General features: G+C 39.0%; 1 protein-coding gene and 1 pseudogene across 1 annotated transcript in view; both read right to left on the reverse strand.

Moving 5' to 3' along the window:
* Positions 1 to 21,168, reverse strand: part of LOC123668313 (fatty acyl-CoA reductase wat-like) — a 65,247-nt gene that overhangs the window by 34,893 nt on the left and 9,186 nt on the right. The gene's annotated exons all lie outside the window — the stretch shown is intronic.
* LOC123668128 lies at positions 12,622 to 14,977 on the reverse strand (annotated as a pseudogene).

A 21,168-nucleotide genomic window follows, 5' to 3' on the forward strand; every position in this document is an offset into this window, starting at 1 on the left:
GTTAATTTTGTTGCCAATTCTAGAATATCCGGAGGCGTACAAATATCATCGTCGCTATCCATTTTAACTTTTAATTTATTAAATTGTATTGTCACAGTGATTTTGCCGCCATTAAAATCTAACCAATGAGAGCGCAGCTGCGCGCATGCGCGCGATTTTATAATGAGATTTTACGATATCGATGTGGATATTATACCATCATGTGAAATTGCTTAAATTGAGTGTTTTGTTGTCTGCGCTATAACAGTAGTAATTATAAGTCAAGTATTGGAAACATAAGTAGAATGTTACAACATTAGTGTAGATAAATATATTTACTAACCAGTAGTAGCCGGTGACGACTACATTTTATTATTATTTATTTATACCACTATATTGTAACATCCCACTGCTGGGCATAGGTCTCTGCCCCCATTTAGGAGAAGATTCGTAGCTATATCCACAACTCTGCTGCACTGCGGGTTGGCGGCTATATTCCCTACTATGATTAATGGTCGCTGTCAGGTGTGTACGATAATGTTTATACGTAAATAATAAATTATGCAAAAATAAACAAAAATAAATAATTTTATTTATTTTTGTTTATCATGGCCAAAGAATGGAACTCTCTATCAGCGTCTGTGTTTCCAGAAAACTATAACCTGGCCATCTTTAAGTCGCGAGTAAACAGGTTACTACTAGGTAAGCGTGCTCCATCTTAGACCGCATTTTCACTTATCATCAGGTGAAATAGTGGTCAAACGCAAGCCTATCACTGTATTAAAAAAAAATTTAAAACGAATCTAATAATCTGATATAACAAATAATATTTTTGTTATAATACAATGCACAACCATGAACCTACGACCCTTGCCCATCAAGGTCGTGAATAGTCGTGATATCCGCCACTGAAGTATTGCGTATATCACAGAAGTCTTTCTATTATATTTGTTATGTAACTGTATAGATGTAACGAAATTTCCATAATATTATTATTCGTACCATTATTATGTGAAGACTTGAATGGAAAATGTATATAACTTAAATACATAAATATTAGGTCAAATAGTAGAGTCTATAATTCTGAACACACAACACAAAAACATATTTCCTCGACATAGGATCATCTTAATGGAAGTCGTTAAGTACACAACATATTATTATTAATATTTTATATGCATTTAATGTAAATATTTGGTTGTCTAAGGTTCATGCTGTGAATGCCTAAAAAAATGTAAATAAATAAATGAACAAATAGATATATAGACAGACGCACACGAGTAGAAATTCTTTCGTTTTCCTTAGAAGGACCGGACCAGGCATGCCTGATCAGGACTAGTTAAGGCATGTAACGCAGATGATTGGTCTGGACCTGATCAGGATGAGATGACATTTCCTGATCGGATCCAGATCAGGAAATTTCATCTCATCCTGATCAGCCGGTTCGGTCCGGTCCTTTTAAAAAACACAAATGTATATTCTCGAAAAAATTGTTTAACAAAAAAAAAAGCGAATTGATATTATAAATATGTTACTTAACATAATTATTATGGTGTTTATTTCCGTTTATTTTTTCCGATGTATTATTTATTTATGTTTTTACTTTAAATATTAATTATTTTTATTTATTTTTGTGTTATTAATTAATTATTATTATTAATTAAATTTTATTTATTAACTTCTAATAATTAACTACTAATTAACTATTTCCTATTACTTACGACTGCGAATTACAATTACGATTACACTGTGTAGAAATGGACTCCGTGCTAAACTGTCCTGATAACTGTATATATACTAAGTGCGCTTAAAAACATTAATAGCCCGATTCAGGCTCAGTTCGCGTAATTTCTTTCAGGCTATCCTGATCTGGACGGAACCGGGTCCTGAGCCAGTATGCCTTACCATACTTGATTATATTTTACATCAGGCTGTCCTGATCTGGATCGGATCGGGTCCTGATCCAGTATGCCTTACCATACTTGATTATATTTTACATCAGACTATCCTGATCTGGACCAGACCGGGTCCTGATCCAGTATGCCTTACCATACTTGATTATATTTTACATCAGGCTATCTTTGTCTGGACCAGACCTGGTCCTGATAGAGCTTGCCGGATCTGGCATGCCTCATTCTATCCTGATCCGGTGCAGATACATGATCTGGTTGAACCTGACCTTTTTTTCTAGTCGGGCAGCTTGTAACATCTCACTGCACAAGGTCCAGAGCCTAATCTACCGCGCTGCTCCACTGCGGGTAGCGGATATTCCTTGGTGAGTAACAATCGCTATCAGGTGGCTATGATAATAATCGGTACCGACAGCTTAACGTGCTCTCCGAGGGTAGACCCATAAGGATATCCAAACCGGAAACAAAAATCTTTGTACAAAGTACCCATCCATCGCGAGCGGGTCATACCCGAAACTGCCGGCGCTTGGAGATCATCATTTAACTACGTAATGTTTTAGACAACGCCTCCCCCCATACCCAAAAACCACGTGCATTTTTTTTTTTACTATCGTTCAATCTGATTAAATTTTGGAAAATGAGACGTCAAAGTTGTTGGTTGAAGGATGTTTATTAGTTGTTTCTTGGTTTAGAAATCGCGCATTCAACAAAATCATCATCTCTTATTACAGCCCCCCCCCCCCTCCTTGTGATATTTCGTGATTTTTATTCCGGACCTGTCCCCTCTTTCGAGCCTTATATGGTTAATTGACTACCACTTAGGTGCCGCGCACGCACACGCATCACTACTCTAGAGTGATCTCAAATAAATAAATATATGAGCATGGGTGTATTTACCCGTGGGCAAAAGAGCGTCGGTCCGGGGCGGCATTCTAGAAGGAACGCTACTGGGGATGTGAATAGTTAATCCATTTTTACAACAGTGGATAACTAAATAAGCCAGCTGAAAAATTTTACCGAAAATAACTAACACATCCATAATCCTCGGCCTTTTACCTATTTCTATTAATTTATGGGGCGGCAAATTAAAATGGCCCGGGGCGCTGAATCTTACAATACGCCACTGTATACGAATAGATACCTAAAAGTATTTCATATCCACGTGTGTGGTCTTCCTTACAATAATGGCCGAAACGACCTTAGAATTATTATTGTTGATAGAACAATAAGACAGAATCTTATGAGACGCTTAATCATTATAATAAGCACTATTTATTGCACTTAAAGTACAGTTATTCATTTGCAATATTATTTTTATTTATTTATATTATACTTTATTGTACACCAAAAATATATTACAAACAAAGCATAAAGATGGTTACAGATAGTGAACTACAATGGGCGGACTTATGGCTAATTAATCTTTTCTTTCAGACAACGCAGACATAAAAAGGAAACTTACCGTCTAAATTTCATCATAACAGGCTATACAGTCCACTGCTGGACATAGGCCTCCACAAGTTTACGCCAAAAATAACTTGAACTCATGTGTTTTGCCCATAGTCACCACGCTGGGCAGGCGGGTTGGTGACCGTAATAGGTACTGACTTTGTCGCACCGAAGACGCTGCTGCCCGTCTTCGGCCTGTGTATTTCAAAGCCAGCAGTTGGACAGTTATCCCGCCACCACACGGCTTTTTAAGTTCCAAGGTGGCAGTGGAACTATTTTATCCCTTAGTCGCCTCTTACGACACCCACGGGAAGAGAGGGGGTGGCTATATTCTTTAGTACCGTAGCCACACAGTAAATTATTATATTTACGGGTATGATTATATGTATATATTATGTATGAACACCTTCATGCCGTCTAATTCTTTTGTCATGTCCTTTTCATGCTAAAGGTTGTCTGGAAGAGATCGCTCTTTTAGCGATAAGACCGCCTTTTGTACATGTCTATATTTTCTTACTTTCGTACAATAAAGAGTATTTGTATAGTATTTGTATGAGTTAAGCCTTGGTGGACTTATGTCTAGAAGAGATCTCTTCCAGCCAACTTAAGACACGTGAGAACAAATGTTAAAAAAGAAGTACCGTTTGGGAGTACTTACAACTAAATACTACCAAACAGTTGGTGGTCCGTGGCAATATACGTTTTGTCAATTGGTCCCCCATCACAAAACTTAAAACCAATGATATATATTTAGAGTAATTACAAAGAATATCACTGTCAATTAAAGATAATACATAGCTATGACGTAATAGCTGGTAATTAAGGATATTTTTACCAATCAAAGACTAGTTTTATAATGTTCTTTGACTTCCGTGCTTTACCTTGATCGCGATAAACAATATTAATTATGTGACACTAAAAAGGTCGTTTGTCGACATCGAATTATGACGCCACAAGTCGTTATATACGTCATTAATATAAATAAATAAATAAATAAATATTTACACATAATTAATAAATATTTACACATAATAATATGACTAAAAACTCCAAGTAAGGTTTTTAAATCTGTTTAGTAACTTTTATACGTATGTACACGACAGTCCGTTACTGGATTTATGTTCATACATAAAAGTAACAACTTAAAAACATTTTTAAATAAACCAAGCCAAGTAGCCAATAGACGCCTGCAACACATGAGACATAGCGAGCGCGTTGTCGACCCTGACACCCTCCCCCCCCCCCCTCTACGAGCCATCTTACTCACCACAGGAACAGAATATTGCTTGAAAGTAGTGTAATATTTTAACTGTGGTCTTCTATAAGATCGAGGTACTTCCCCAGTCGGGCCAGTCCAGATTTTGAGCAGAATATTTCTTGCCCTACATCAGTTAAGATCGCTTCAGCCTGTAATATCCCACTGTTGGTCATAGGCCTCTTTCCCCATGTAGGAGAAGGATCAGAGCTTAATCCACCACGCTGCTCCATTGCGAGTTGGCGGATATATTCCCTACTATGAGTAACGATCGCTATCAGGTGTACGTGATAACAACCGGGACCAACATCAGTCATCATCAGCCAACATCAGTTATGATATCTTCCTCTAATTGTACTAATTTTGTTTTTGTATCCTTTAATAGTGTACAACTATTATTATTATTATTATTATTATACTGAATGTCACTCCGCCCGCCCAATACATAATAGATACATATATTATAATAACTACTTATATAAATAATATAGTAAATTTACTTATACTTACATATATAAATATAAGCGGGTGGAGGAATACGCCCCGGCAGGGAGATCAAACGGCCGGGGGTTAGGGCTGTAGGCTGAGAAACCAGCGGACAATCCTAGCCGAGTCAAGTAACACCGCCTTCTGCATCCTGGCTGCGAGCGAACCGTCCCGGATCCCCAGTTGCCTCAGATGGTGAGCGAGGCTAACCGGGATCAAACCGTTGGCAGATATTACGATAGGGATTATTTCAGCAGACCCCACACCCCACATGTCGACAATCTCGTGCGCCAGATCCAGATATTTACTTTCTTTCTCAGTCTCGGCTTTCACGAGGTTCTCGTCATGCGGGACGGTGATGTCCACTAAAAATACCCTCGAACGTGCCCTGTCCATCACCACGATATCAGGCTTGTTCGCCAGTATCGTCCTGTCTGTGGCGATAGGCAGGTCCCAGTAGAGCCGGACTCCGTCGCGTTCGAGTACTGGCACCGGTGAGTATTGGTAATACGGCATCCTCTGTTCCAGGAGACCGTACATAAGAGCAAGCTCTTGGTGGAGAATCTTGGCCACTTGGTTGTGTCTGTGCAAGTACTCAGTATTAGCAAGCACAGAACAACCCGAAAGCACATGCCTGAGTGACTCACCGGGATGACGACAGGCTCGACAGAAGTCGGGAGTGCCATCCTTCAGGACGTGCTTTCGGTAGTTGTTCGTCTTGACCACCTGATCTTGTATTGCACAGACAAAACCTTCGGTTTCCCCAAAGAGGTCGCCGAATCGCAGCCACTGCACGGAGGCCTTACTGTCCACGTGTGGTGCGTGAAGCGCCTTGTAGAACCGTCCATGCAGTTCCTTCTCCATCCATACGGTCTCCCGGTCAGAGGTGCTCAGTACGACCGGTTTCTGCCAGTTCTCTTTGGCCAAGGCTAGGGGAGTTAGTCCTTTGTCACACATTGAAACGTCACCATGCAAAGCGCTGTCCCGTCTCGTTTCAAAGTAGGCCCTGAGGCTGCACACCTCGCGGTTATGCATAGTCTTAGCGCTTAACATGCCTCGACCACCACACTTCCGCGGGATGTACAGTCTCATGACCGACGACTTAGGGTGGTGCATGCGATGGTGCGTCATAGTTGTGCGGACTCTTCTGTCCAGGGCGTCAAGTTCGGTCTGAGTCCATCTGAGTATGCCAAAGGTGTACAAGAGAGTGGGCATGACCCAAGCGTTATAGGCTCGGACCTTGTTGGCTCCAGACAAGTAGCTCCGAAGAACTTTTGTCAGCCGTCCAAAAAAGATTTCACAAACTGCCTGTTTCATGTCCACTTCCTTCACCCCTATGCATTGTGACATACCCAGATACCGGTAAGATTCAGCTTCGGAAAGGGTCTTGAATGATGTTAATTCGAGACTAAGCTGCGACGATTGAGTCACCTGACCCCTGTCCACATGCACGACCGCACACTTATCTACTCCAAGCTGCATCCTGATGGAACTGCTGAACTCCGTAGTGATTTTCAGCAGTTCCTGCAGGCGTGCAGCGTTAGGTGCCAGCAATTTGAGGTCGTCCATGTAGAGAAGGTGGGAGACTTTAGTACCTCCTCTCCGAAACTGAAAGCCTGTCCCCGAACGCTCCAGCAGGGTGCTTAGAGGGTTCAAGGACAAGCAGAACCATAGTGGACTCAGGCAATCACCCTGGAAAATACCCCTCCGTATCCTGATTGGGTCATCCGCACCCGTCAGTCGCTCGCCCTGGAGACATAGGACCGTGCTCCATTGCCCCATACATACTCCGAGGAAGTCTCGAACTGCCTGGTCAACCTTGTACAGCTCGAGGACCCTCAGGAGCCATGAATGAGGTACCGAGTCGAAAGCCTTTTTGTAGTCGATCCAGGCGGCCGAAAAGTTCCGACGGTTGCGTCTGACAAGCTGGCCCGCCACAGAGTCGATGAGAAGGAGCTCCTTTGTACCGCGACCACCTCCACGACATCCGTTCTGAGCTGCAGACAAGATATTAAACTCACCAATATGTCGTGAGATCTTACAGCTCAGAACGGACGTCAGTGTCTTGTAGATGGAGGTCAGACACGTTATGGGGCGGTAGTTGGTGGGATCTGCGGTGTTGGTGGACTTAGGAGCTAAGTGAGTGATCCCGGTAGTGAAAAGGTTCGGGAGTGTCTTCCGATCTATTGCCTCTTGGTATTGTCGAGCCAAGGTCGCATGGCAGACCGAGAGCCCTTTCAGCCAGTAGTGATGCAGACCGTCGGCCCCCGGACTTTTCCAGTTCGGAGCCCGCCGGACCGCACCACTGACGTCCTCCGTAGAGATGGCGATTGGGTTCATCGGTTCGATTTTAGCACATGCGTCCTGAACCGCCGCAATCCAAGGGCCCTCCTCGTGCTCCACCTCCCCTGACCATATGTTGCGCCAGAAGGCGACGAGGTCAACCGTACTCGGTTTTAGGGAAGCAAAGCTCGATATCGGGTTCTCCAGCTTTCTATAGAACCTTTTCTGATCACTCACGAAGAGGCGATTTTGTCGAAAGCGCTCAACTCTCTCAGAGTACCTGCGAATGCGCTTTCCCCATGCCGCGATTCTCTGCTTCAGGCCGTCGATGCGCTCCGTTAGTTTATCGGCTATGTCAGGCTGATCGAGGCTGATGCCTAGCCCGTTGAAGGCCATTCTAACAGAGCGCACAATCCTTGGCCTTGTGTTGCCCGACCTGAAAGCTAGCAGCCTACCAATGAGGGCCCTGGCCAGGTTGATACGGCGTTCTATTCTCCTCTTCCAGGCTGGTACGTCGCTATTCTTATGAGTAGCGCGTCCAGACTCCTGGGTCTTGGCTCCGACAAGGCGGTGCACCGCTAGAGCGGCGCCGAAGAGAATAGAACCCGTATCCTCCAAGCTGAGGCTGCCTTCCAAATAGGGCGGCAACAGTCTGTTGGCTGCCTCAATGGCATTCCGCGTCGCGGCATTGAGGGGGAGGCGAGAGAGTCGCGGTCTCATTTCCAGAGGAGCGCCTCGAGTCTCGGAAATCGCCTCTTGCAAGATCCCTCTCATCTGTTCTACTTTTTGGGCGACTGCTCCCTCAGTGATCACCTTCACAGGCGCTTCGCTACGAACGCCTTCTTGTTGCGTTGACACTTCGTTGCGCACCGTGAACACGGGTTCGACTTCAGGAGCAGCCTCACGTCGAAATCGTTCGAGCTCGGCGGCGTCAAATATGCCCTTTCGTTGGATGTACCGAGCTCGATCTGCCAGGTTCTGTTCCGTAACAGTTAGCGTAGGCTCAAGCAGTAGGAACTCGCGGTGCATTACTGCCCGGTAGCCAGTCCGCCCGGTTTCACGTCCTACAGCCCTATAGTACGCACGCATGACACTCTCGTTCATTTTCGGTGTCCATTTCATGCGACGTACTCCACCAGCGGCGGGCAACGAATGCTGAGTCCCTTGGGACTCTGTCGTCGCCAAGCCAACTGGCGGGGATGGTGGATAACCCGACCGGTCAGGTGGTGGTGCCGGTCGGCGGGGTTGGCTGGCGGCCCGCATGCTGCCACGTCCAGCGCCAGCTCCAGACGCGCCCTGGCGTCCCCAAGGCAGCGGCCCTATGCGCCTTTGTAAATCATCCTCCATCATAGTATTTTTTTGAGTGCTAATATACTCACTTGGAGAGGCACTCACGCTCTCCAAGGAGGCTGCGCGGGTGTTATGCAGCTTTTGTTGCCCTTAGTCGCCTTTTACGACACCCTAGGCGTAGGAAGGGGTGGTCCTATTCTACTCTGCCGGGAACCACACGGCATTTATTATTATTATTATTATTATTATTATTTTCGGTATTTTTTTTTTCTCAGCCTTTGGCTGGTTTTTCTGCATTTACGGGTCAAAACCAAGTAAATGCAGCGTGTGGTGTGTTAAAATTATGTGTTGTGTGGGATTTCGTGTTCGTCAATTTGCAAGAACTTTCTTACGATTCGGCATGTATTTAAAATGGCGGCTTTTTGTAAGGTGATATAAAGAGTTTCGTTTAATTCTAGTAGTTTAAGACTATGTAACAGATGGTTTGGGATAACACCTGTCGTGAAAAGAGCTATTGGGATTATGTATACTTTATTTTGGTTCCAAATTCTAGCTACTTCCTCCTTTAGTTCAGTATATTTGTTGATTTTTTCAGAAATTGTTTTTTGTAGGTTATGAGTGTTGGGAACAGCAATATCTATCAGATAGGTTATTTTATTTAATTTATCTTGGAGCGTTATATCCGGTCTATTGTAGTGGATGGTTTTGTCTGTAAGTATTGCGCGATCAAAATAGAGCTTATGTGTGTCGTTTTCTAAGACTGTTTGTGGCTTATATTTGTAATAAGGTGTGTTTGTGTTCTGTATGAGTTTGTGTTTTAGTGCTAACTTTTGGTGAATTATGTTGACTACTTGGTTATGTCTATGTGTGTAATCTGTTTGTGTAAGTGTTGTACATGCCCCGGTAATGTGTTGGATGGTCTCTGGTTGAACGTGGCATTTGCGGCATTTATCGTTTGGTATTGAGGAGTCTTTGATTATGAATTTTCTGTAGTTTTTAGTGTTGACTATTTGATCCTGTATCGCTATTATAAATCCTTCGGTCTCTGGAAATAGGTTTCCTATTTTAAGCCATTTGTTTGAGGCTGCCGTGTTTATGTGGGGTTGTTCTAGATCGTGAGGATGGCGGCCGTGTAATACTTTTCGTTTCCAGCTATCTATTTTTTGTGTTTGAAGATCGTTACTTTCGGTATTTAGAGAGCTTATGTCTTCGTGTAAGTTTAGTGGAGTATAGTTAAAATCATTTTGAACTACGGCTTTATGTATTTCGCTAGTCTGTGATTTTAAGAGAAAAAAAAGCTTTTAAATTGCCGACTTGTTTTTGACAGAGATGATTCAAATCAATAAGGCCCCTTCCTCCATATTCTCTTTTGATAGTAAGTCTTTCTATTGCAGATTTTGGATGTAGATTATTGTGTTTAGTGAGTGTGGTGCGTATCGTGCGCTCTATTTGTTCTATGTCTGTTTTTGTCCATTTTATTATACCAAATGAGTATGTAAGAATTGGGATAGCGTATGTATTTATAGACTTAATGAGATGTTTGCCTGTTAGTTTAGTTTTACAAAGAGCATTAACTCGTTTTTTAAATTCTATTGTTAAAGTGTTTTTGATTTCTGTGTGATTTAATCCTTTAAGTTGTTTATATCCTAAGTATTTATACAAATCGGTGGGTTCCATGGCTGTAATTATATCTTTATCATTAACTACATAATGGCCTGGCCGTATCTTGCCTCGTTTAATGTGAAGTGTTCTACATTTATCCAAACCAAATTCCATATTAATATCTTTGCTAAATTGTGCTGTAGTATCTATTAATTTTTGCATTTCCATTTCTGTTTTTCCATATAGCTTAATATCATCCATATATATGAGAAGATGAGAGACTATTGTATCTTGTTTATCGTATTTGAGGCAATATCCGGCCCGACAACCACGCAGCAAATATGACAGGGGGTTTAAGGCTAGGCAAAACCACAGAGGACTCAAGGAATCGCCTTGATAGATCCCCTTTCTAATGATTATTTCTCTAGTTGTGATGTTAGTTCGATTCGCGGTCAGGTATAGTGTGGTTTTCCATCTGGACATAATATCACGTAAAAAGTTTATTATTTTCGGGTTTATTTTGTATATTTGTAATATTTTAATTAGCCAAGAATGTGGGATACTGTCAAAAGCTTTTTTATAATCTATATATGTGCAATGTAGGTTTCTATTTTTTGAAGTCGCATGTTTGTGAATAGTAGAATCAATTATTAGCTGTTCCTTACATCCCATGTGGCCTCGCCTGCATCCTTTTTGTTCTTCCGCTATTATTATTATTATTATTATTATTATTATTATTGTTTTCGGTATTTTTTTTTCTCAGCCTTTGACTGGTTTTTCTGCATTTACGGGTCAAAACCAAGTAAATGTAGCGTGTGGTGTGTTAAAATTATGTGTTGTGTGGGATTTCGTGTTCGTCAATTTGCAAGAACTTTCTTACGATTCGGCATGTATTTAAAATGGCGGCTTTTTGTAAGGTGATATAAAGAGTTTCGTTTAATTCTAGTAGTTTAAGACTATGTAACAGATGGTTTGGGATAACACCTGTCGTGGAAAGAACTATTGGGATTATGTATACTTTATTTTGGTTCCAAATTCTAGCTACTTCCTCCTTTAGTTCAGTATATTTGTTGATTTTTTCAGAAATTGTTTTTTGTAGGTTATGAGTGTTGGGAACAGCAATATCTATCAGATAGGTTTTTTTATTTAATTTATCTTGGAGCGTTATATCCGGTCTATTGTAGTGGATGGTTCTGTCTGTAAGTATTGCGCGATCAAAATAGAGCTTATGTGTGTCGTTTTCTAAGACTGTTTGTGGTTTATATTTGTAATAAGGTGTGTTTGTGTTCTGTATGAGTTTGTGTTTTAGTGCTAACTTTTGGTGAATTATGTTGACTACTTGGTTATGTCTATGTGTGTAATCTGTTTGTGTAAGTGTTGTACATGCCCCGGTAATGTGTTGGATGGTCTCTGGTTGAACGTGGCATTTGCGACATTTATCGTTTGGTATTGAGGAGTCTTTGATTATGAATTTTCTGTAGTTTTTAGTGTTGACTATTTGATCCTGTATCGCTATTATAAATCCTTCGGTCTCTGGAAATAGGTTTCCTATTTTAAGCCATTTGTTTGAGGCTGCCGTGTTTATGTGGGGTTGTTCTAGATCGTGAGGATGGCGGCCGTGTAATACTTTTCGTTTCCAGCTATCTAGTTTTTGTGTTTGAAGATCGTTACTTTCGGTATTTAGAGAGCTTATGTCTTCGTGTAAGTTTAGTGGAGTATAGTTAAAATCATTTTGAACTATGGCTTTATGTATTTCGCTAGTCTGTGATTTTAAGAGAAAAAAAGCTTTTAAATTGCCGACTTGTTTTTGACAGAGATGATTCAAATCAATAAGGCCCCTTCCTCCATATTCTCTTTTGATAGTAAGTCTTTCTATTGCAGATTTTGGATGTAGATTATTGTGTTTAGTGAGTGTGGTGCGTATCGTGCGCTCTATTTGTTCTATGTCTGTTTTTGTCCATTTTATTATACCAAATGAGTATGTAAGAATTGGGATAGCGTATGTATTTATAGACTTAATGAGATGTTTGCCTGTTAGTTTAGTTTTACAAAGAGCATTAACTCGTTTTTTAAATTCTATTGTTAAAGTGTTTTTGATTTCTGTGTGATCTAATCCTTTAAGTTGTTTATATCCTAAGTATTTATACAAATCGGTGGGTTCCATGGCTGTAATTATATTGGTATCATTAACTACATAATGGCCTGGCCGTATCTTGCCTCGTTTAATGTGAAGTGTTCTACATTTATCCAAACCAAATTCCATATTAATATCTTTGCTAAATTGTGCTGTAGTATCTATTAATTTTTGCATTTCCATTTCTGTTTTTCCATATAGCTTAATATCATCCATATATATGAGATGAGAGACTATTGTATCTTGTTTATCGTATTTGAGGCAATATCCGGCCCGACAACCACGCAGCAAATATGACAGGGGGTTTAAGGCTAGGCAAAACCACAGAGGACTCAAGGAATCGCCTTGATAGATCCCCTTTCTAATGATTATTTCTCTAGTTGTGATGTTAGTTCGATTCGCGGTCAGGTAAAGTGTGGTTTTCCATCTGGACATAATATCACGTAAAAAGTTTATTATTTTCGGGTTTATTTTGTATATTTGTAATATTTTAATTAGCCAAGAATGTGGGATACTGTCAAAAGCTTTTTTATAATCTATATATGTGCAATGTAGGTTTCTATTTTTTGAAGTCGCATGTTTGTGAATAGTAGAATCAATTATTAGCTGTTCCTTGCATCCCATGTGACCTCGCCTGCATCCTTTTTGTTCTTCCGCTATTATATTATATTGTTCAACATGTTTATTGATTTTTGTTGTTATTGCTGATGTTAAGATTTTGTATATAGTTGGTAGGCATGTAATAGGTCGGTATTGTGAAGGTTGTGGAGAAATCTGTGATTTAGGCAGCATATAGGTTATTCCAGTGGCAATGAAATCTGGAATTTTTTGTTTACCAATAATGATATCTGTAAAATTTTTAGCAATGATCTTATGTAAAGAAAATAATTTTTTGAACCAAAAGTTATGAATTTTATCTACTCCTGGTGATTTCCAGTTATGTAATCTAGCTGTAATGTTATTTATTTCTGTCTCAGTTATTTCTGTGAATTCCATTTCTTCAATTGAATTCCATTTATTTTCTTCTTCGGTTATCCAATCGGCTTTATCATTGTGATGTACTTGTTGTTCCCAGATGCCTGACCAAAAAGTTTCCAGTTGTATTTGTGTGGGCATAATAGGACTGTTTACTGTATCTGTGTCTATTTTTGGTTTGTATAAGTTTCTGTAGAAAGTTTTTTCATTTGTGCTAAACATTGTGTTATCGTTTTTCCTTTGCTGTGCCTTTTTGTATCTTTTAAGTCTATGAACTTTTAGTGCTAACTTTTGTTTTAGAGTGTCTAAGAACTCTTCCGGTTTTGTATTCCTATTTTCGTGTTTAGTGTGTGTGTTTCTTGTTTCAAATATTCTTTTGACATGCTTAATGATTTTACGGGATCTATTGTTATTTATGTACTGTGTGACTCGCCCACAGTCTGCTCTGAGTTTTTCTATGTCCTTTTCTAATCTTATTTGCCATGGTGGTTTATTACAGTCTTTGGGCCTTGTGCTTCTAATATTTTCTGTGACCTTATAGTTAAGTTCTTCGGAGATAACTAAGGCTACGCAATACACTATTGTATGTATGTCGGTTAGTTTTGTGTCGTCGGAAATAAATTGGAACAGAATATCTTGATTAAACATATTGACTAGCTGAAATAGGTGAGAACTGTATCTAAGTTTAGGTAATTTTGGTCGGACTCGTGGATCCATTCCTGAATATTGTGTTAGTGCTGTCCTGAATTTGTCACAGATTTCTTCTATTTGAGTGTTCGTTCCTAGGTTATGGTCTAATACCGTATCAATGTCGTTATCCATCATTATAGTAACAAATTCAGTCTGTGTTGACATGTGTGATGTCTGAGTGTTATTAGAAAATGTGCATGTTGACTGAGTATTATATGTGAATATGTTTGATGGCGAAGTGTGCCTTGTGTTGGGTTTTGGGTGAGTAGAGGAACATTGAATATCATTGTTTGTTGATACATTACTATTAATATAGATTTGATTTTCATTTTCTGTTTCTAGTTGTGACTTTATTTCTTCTTTAATTGTATTTAAAGTTTCCTGATTTAAAAGGTTGTTTTTTACTATTGCTCTTCTTTGATCTGCGATTCTTTGTTCTGTGACGTTTAATTCCGGATATTTTCGTAAAAAAAGTTCGTGCAATTGTTTTCTATAGGTGGTTAGGTCGGTCTCTAATCTAGTGATGTAGTAGTAGGTGCGCATGATAAATAGGTTTACTTCTTTACTCCATTTCATGCGCACTCTCGGTTTACCGGCTTTGGTGGACGTGGGTAAAAAGGCACTTGCCTCCCGCGCAACATCCAAGGTCGGTGTGGGTGAATCTCTGTTTGAAAGGGGTGAGGAGGGAATTGATGGTGTATATGAGATGGTACTTGGACTATAGGGTTCTGTTGAAGTTGTCCTGTCAGTCAGTCTGTCAGCATCGGCTGTAGTATTTTCGGTTGACCCGGTGGGAGCCCGCCTGTTCAGCTCCTCACCGCTGGCGGTTCGCATGCTGAAACACCCAGCGCCAGCTCCAGGTGTGCCCCGGCGATTGCCCCCGGGAAGCGGCCCTTTACGTTTTTTCATTGATCGTGTCTCCATATTGAACGGGTTGTCGGGACCGTTGGTTGGAAAGGTGTGTCTAGGTGTTGGTGTCTTTGTAAGGTATTTGTGCCTGCTACTTCAACGAGGTAGGGTATGGTCAAGATGTTAATGACAATTTGTTCAAGCCTTCCTTAAGCCCCCCCACCACGGCAAGGTGGTCCCTTGGGGGGGTTATTATTATTATTATTATTATTATTATTATTATTATAACTCAATTTTAAATACCACAAGCGGCTCCACCAGTTAATCATAACTCCTCGACAATTAAATATTATCATAAGTATTTTGATGTGCGCACAAGTGAAGTTATAGAGAGGATCTGATTTTAAATACAATTAAAATGTACATATCAAAGTATATAAAGGTCATTAATACATTTACGTAGTTCGTTATGTAAAACTTATGTACATAGTAAATGTGTATTCAAATCAAGTTTTACCAACATACATGCAAATGAATTAGTATATTAAATGCACGCTTAGAATTGTTAAGAGGGTTAACGGTCAAGAACGGTTCATTCAAAGTGTGTGTTGAAGCAAACAATACTAAATTAATTTAAAATATTTTGTAAATCTTTACGAATATAAATTAATTGTCAATATATGAACGGGTATAACTTCCGGACAGCGTTAAATTGGATTTTTTTTATATTCTTTAATGCCAGGACAAGATTTGAATTTTAAAAAAAAGCGAGTGTGCTTTAGACCCACACGACTGAAGTAAAACTTCTGCACAATAGGCCTGCACCTGTGTCTTAGATAAACGAAACGTAACTGGCTATGAGAGAAAGAGATAAAGAAAATGTGTGATCGCATCACTCTCATGCTCCGTTCGCCTCACCCGATCACACTTTTCGTAACGCTCTCGTCACGAATTTACCAACTTACTCCCCAACTCAAGCGTGCGCCAAGAAATTTTACTTCATTTTTTTTTTTAAAGCTGTGTTCATAATTCATATTTTTTTAAATCCCTCATGTACAGACATAGATCGGTTACAATTTATATATATATATATATACTAGCTGACCCACGAAACGTTGCTTTGCCATACATGTTATTAACCCCCTTAATCCCCCCCTTATAACTTAGGAATATGAAAAATAGATGTTGGCCGATTCTGCGACCTACCCGATATGCAAAAAAATCATAAAATCGGTCCAATCGTTTCGGAAGAGTATGGTATAACTAACATTGTGACACGAGAATTTTTGTATATAAGACTAGTGGACCCGGCAGACGTCCTGCCCGGAAAACAGCTACCAAATTTGATAGCTTACAGCAGCAGGGTCCAATTGAGATAAAAACTACCATATCTTCCAAGTCAGACAAAATTAGACATGCTTACAAAACTTGATAAAAATTGGTTCAGTAGTTTTGGAGTTACATACCGATAGCAGCGCCACCTACCAGGTCCGATTGAGATAAAAATAACCCTATCTCCCAAGTCAGACAAAATTAGACATGCTTACAAAACTTGATAAAAATTGGTTCAGTAGTTTTGGAGTTACATACCGATAGCAGCGCTACCTACCGGGTCCGATTGAGATAAAAATAACCCTATCTCCCAAGTTGGACCAAATTATAGACGCGTACAAAATTTGATAAAAATTGATTCAGTAATTTTGGAGCTACATACTGATAGCAGCGCCACCTACCGGGTCCAATTTAGTTATAAACTACCATATTTTCCAAGTCAGACAAAATTACAGATGGCTTACAAAATTTGATAAAAATTGGTTAAGTAGTTTCGGAGGTACATACCAATAGCAGCGCCACCTACCGGGTCCAATTTAATTAAAAACTACCATATCTTCCAAGTCAGACAAAATTACAGATGCTTACAAAACTTGATAAAAATTGGTTCAGTAGTTTCGAAGTTACATACCGATAGCAGCGCCACCTACCAGGTCCGATTGAGATAAAAACTACCCTATCTCCCAAGTTGGACCAAATTATAGATGCGTACAAAATTTGATAAAAAGTCGATAGGAGCTATGGTTTAAAAACGGGAATTTTCCATTGTTAACGCCCCCGCAAGAATATAATAAGTAATGTGAAATAGCTAGTTAATACCATTTTTACTGTATGTAAAATTAAATTAAAATGCGGTCTACAATTAAGATCAATTTAACCATTAGTAACGTACGTAAAATGCGCTCTAACATATTACTTAACATGACCTTTATTGAATCGCAATAAAGTTCAAATTGAGCCTATATTTTAGTTAGAAAACGTTTGTGTGGGGAAAAGATAAGGTATGTTTTTAGGGTTTTCCCGGAAATTATTCGAATTTTTCTCGCCGTAAAAACCATGGACCTCAATAAACATTTAAAAAAAAAGAATTGGTAAAATTAGTCTAGGCGTTGTTGAGTTATGCGCTTACAACACATTTTGCGATTCATTTTCATATTATAAGATCAATGTTTTTTTGATTCAAAATACATGCTTAAATAATGTATTATTTCCGAGTAACTTTTTTATAAACAATTTTAGTTGTTTACGTTTCGTAAGCTAACGAAAAACAAGTATATTTTTAAATATTAATCAATTCTTTGTATTGCAGTCATTAATATGATTAACAAGCTGATACGTTAAAATTTGTACCGCATTTTTTTCATTTTCGTGTATATATCGATTGTATTTAATTTTCTTTGACTTAAACCTGACAAAAAAGGAATTATCCGATTTTGCACAGTCGTTTTTATATATTGCATTTTTATCTAATATATAAAATTCTCGTGACGCGGTGTTTGTAGTTAAACTCCTCCAAAACGGCTTGACCAATTCTCATGAAATTTTGTGTGCATATTGGGTAGATCTGAGAATCGAACAACATCTATTTTTATACCCCTAAGTTATAGGGGGGGGGTTAAAGGGGTTAACAGCATATATGGCAAAACCACGTTTGCGGGGTGAGCTAGTACTGGTATATACCAGTATATACGAGAAAGGTAACATTCAAGGTAAAATTCATTTAAACCACACGACTGAAATACAACTTACGAAACGTAGGTACTCTCTTTCTATCTTCACTAACTTATATCCCCCTCTCAACTTCCGTCAGCCTCAACCGATCACACTTTTCGTAACGCTCTCGTCACGCATTCACCAGCTTACTACCTAAGTCAAACGTACGTAAAAAAGATTTATTTCATAAAAATAATGGCGGCTCTAACGCGGAATCAACTATATAGTAATATATATTTTTTTTTATTAAAAACCCGTAGGACAACAAAAGGAAGTTGCACACAATAATAATTGTTTATTAATTACTTTAATAACTAAAACAATGAGAACATACCAGAAATCATTGCACTTATTTCTTAAGAGACAATGAAATTGATGACTAAGCCTCATCAGGCTCTCATCGATGTTACGAAACACGTCAAATAGGCTGTATTTAATGTTGTTGTAAGTACATGAAAAATTACTAGTGTATATTAAGAATCAAATTGGATAATTCTTTGTCAGGAAGTAAGTCAGTTATATATGAAGAAAACTTTACAAAAATCTATATAGGTATTCAAGGGAAATTTTTGCGGGACGATGGCGGGACGAAGTATTATTATTAAATTACTATAATTTCGCACGTATAATATGAACCTTTCTTACAGATACTAAGGTAAGTTTAACGGTTGTGGATAACGTTTATCCTGCACGTTAGTTACGAATAGACATTTAACAGTAGGAGGTAAAAAAAGTAATTGGGGCCTGCTACATCTTAACAATTTTTTGTTGACGATTGCGAAAAAAAACATACCGTAAATATAGTGGAATTTGATTGTGAATAAGAATAATATAACTCGCTTCAGCTTGTAATATCCCACTGCTGAGCATAGGTCTCTTTCCCCGTGTAAGAAAACGATCAGAGCTTAATTCACCAAGAGCTTAATTCCAATGCGGGTTGGCGAATATATTTCCTACTATGAATAACGATCACTAGCGGGTGTACTTCATAACAACCGACTTAACGTGCTCTCCGAGGCACGGTGGAGAGACACAAAGGACTGCACCCAGACCACGGCAAACATCTTTATGGCCAATACAAACGTTTGTGATGTGCAGAAATCGAACAACAACCATAAACCATTACTGTGACCGTTGCGCCAACTGTCAAGAATAAGAATAATATGACAAACTTTTGTCCGTTGGATATCTTTATCTGTTAAATGGTTAAATATCTGTTAATGGCAACCGGCGAAACATGCCCTAAGGCTGGTCTTTTTTTTATGTCACTAGGTCGGCAAACAAGCGTACGGCTCACCTGATGGTAAGCGATTACCGTAGCTTATAGACGCCTATAACACCAGAAGCATCGCAAGCGCGTTGCCAACCCTATAACCAATCACCCCAGGAGCTCTGGTCACCTTACTCACCAACAGGAACACAATACTGCTTGAAAACAGTATTATTTTGCTGTGATCTTCTGTAAGGTCGAGGCCCCAGCTACCCCAGTCGGGCTGCTCCATATTTTCAGCAGGAAATTCCTGCTGTGCCCTACCTCAGTTAAAGTTAGTTGGTTTCTTGAAAATGCAGTAGGTATAAATAAATTATTATTTTGCTTGACGTATGTACCTACGTAATTACGAATTTATTATTGTAAGCCAGGCGCAAACGGTAATTTACCAACAAACGAGTGCGTTGTACTTTTTACATGACTTTATATTCTTGTTAAGCTAACTAGTTTTATTCAAAAACTCTTGTTCGTTAGCTGACATAATTCGATGGATTTTTATATGGTTTTCTCTTTTCAACAACTCAACCAGCTCTGTTGGTACTTTGCAATCAATATTTATTAAAATTATCGTTATTATAGTGATGTCGTCATATTATAGGATTACTAGCTGACTCGGCAAACGTTGTCTTGCCGCTAAACGCTATTTAAAAATAGGGGTTGATCGTAGAGGGTTGAAAATTTACGGTTGTCTGTATTTTTTAATGTTGTATCATAAAAAATAAAAAATAAATAATTTATCTAAAAATTAAAAAGAAAATTAGGGGTGGACTACCCTTAACATTTAGGGGGATGAAAAATAGATTTTGTTCGATTCTCAGACCTACTCACTATGCACACAAAATTTTATGAGAATCGGTCAAGCCGTTTCGGAGTAGTTTAACTACAAACACCGCGACACGAGAATTTTAAATATTAGATTACACATAATGTAAAATTACTCCTTAAAATAGATTTCTATTTTAAACGAATCGTTTCTGGAATATAAAAACCGGATTTTTGTTATTTTAATTTAGAATTGAATTAGATCTCCAACGATTACAAAAGTTATTGGTATACAGTTGTTCACCGTGGTCTGGGCGTTTGTATTTATGTTCTTTCTTGTCCGACCCCCTATACATATAATAGATTTATCATACTGTCAACCATTGAGTCAACTTGTCAACAGTTGATATAAACGGAGAAAGAGAGAGAGAGAGAGATGTTTGACGTGATCTAGGCGTTTGTGTTCTTTGTTTTCTGACCCCCGACACATAAATCGTACTGGCAACACTTAAATTTACATTATATTTAGAAATAGATAATTTGGATAATTATTTTAAATTTTAAAAATATTAAATGATTTTTACATTATGCTCTACTTCTTACTTAAAACTTTCCTTATGCAACCAAGATAATAGGTTTCCAGCATTCAATAATGATTAATTAGCCTCAGGAATGATAAAAAAGATTTTTAATCAGTTGGTTTATTTTAATAATTTTCCAGGTTACTGTCTTTGAAGACCGATTTTAGTCAAATTTCCCCCGCGTCTTCGACATACCGTGTCGACGCTCTAGCCAATTAAGCTATGGAACGATATACTCGCCAGAGCGAAACTTTTGATATGATGATTTTTACTTTCGGTTTAAGCGAACCGTGGCGCCGTCTATAGTGAGTTCTTTACAGAGACTCGTAACTATTCAAAGTTTCATATTACAATGAAAATCTTTGACAGGAGACGACACCATGCTATTTTTAATATGTACGATTTTTATTTTTGTGTTACCCACAATTAGGAATTCTAAACATTTTTGAATATCATATCAAAAATTGACCGCTCCAGCGGGATTCGAACCCGCGTCTTCGACATACCGTGTCGACGCTCTAGCCAATTAAGCTATGGAACGATATACTCGCCAGAGCGAAACTTTTGATATGATGATTTTTACTTTCGGTTTAAGCGAACCGTGGCGC

This window comes from Melitaea cinxia, chromosome 30 (genome assembly GCF_905220565.1).
Source record: "Melitaea cinxia chromosome 30, ilMelCinx1.1, whole genome shotgun sequence".
Lineage (NCBI taxonomy): Eukaryota > Metazoa > Arthropoda > Insecta > Lepidoptera > Nymphalidae > Melitaea > Melitaea cinxia.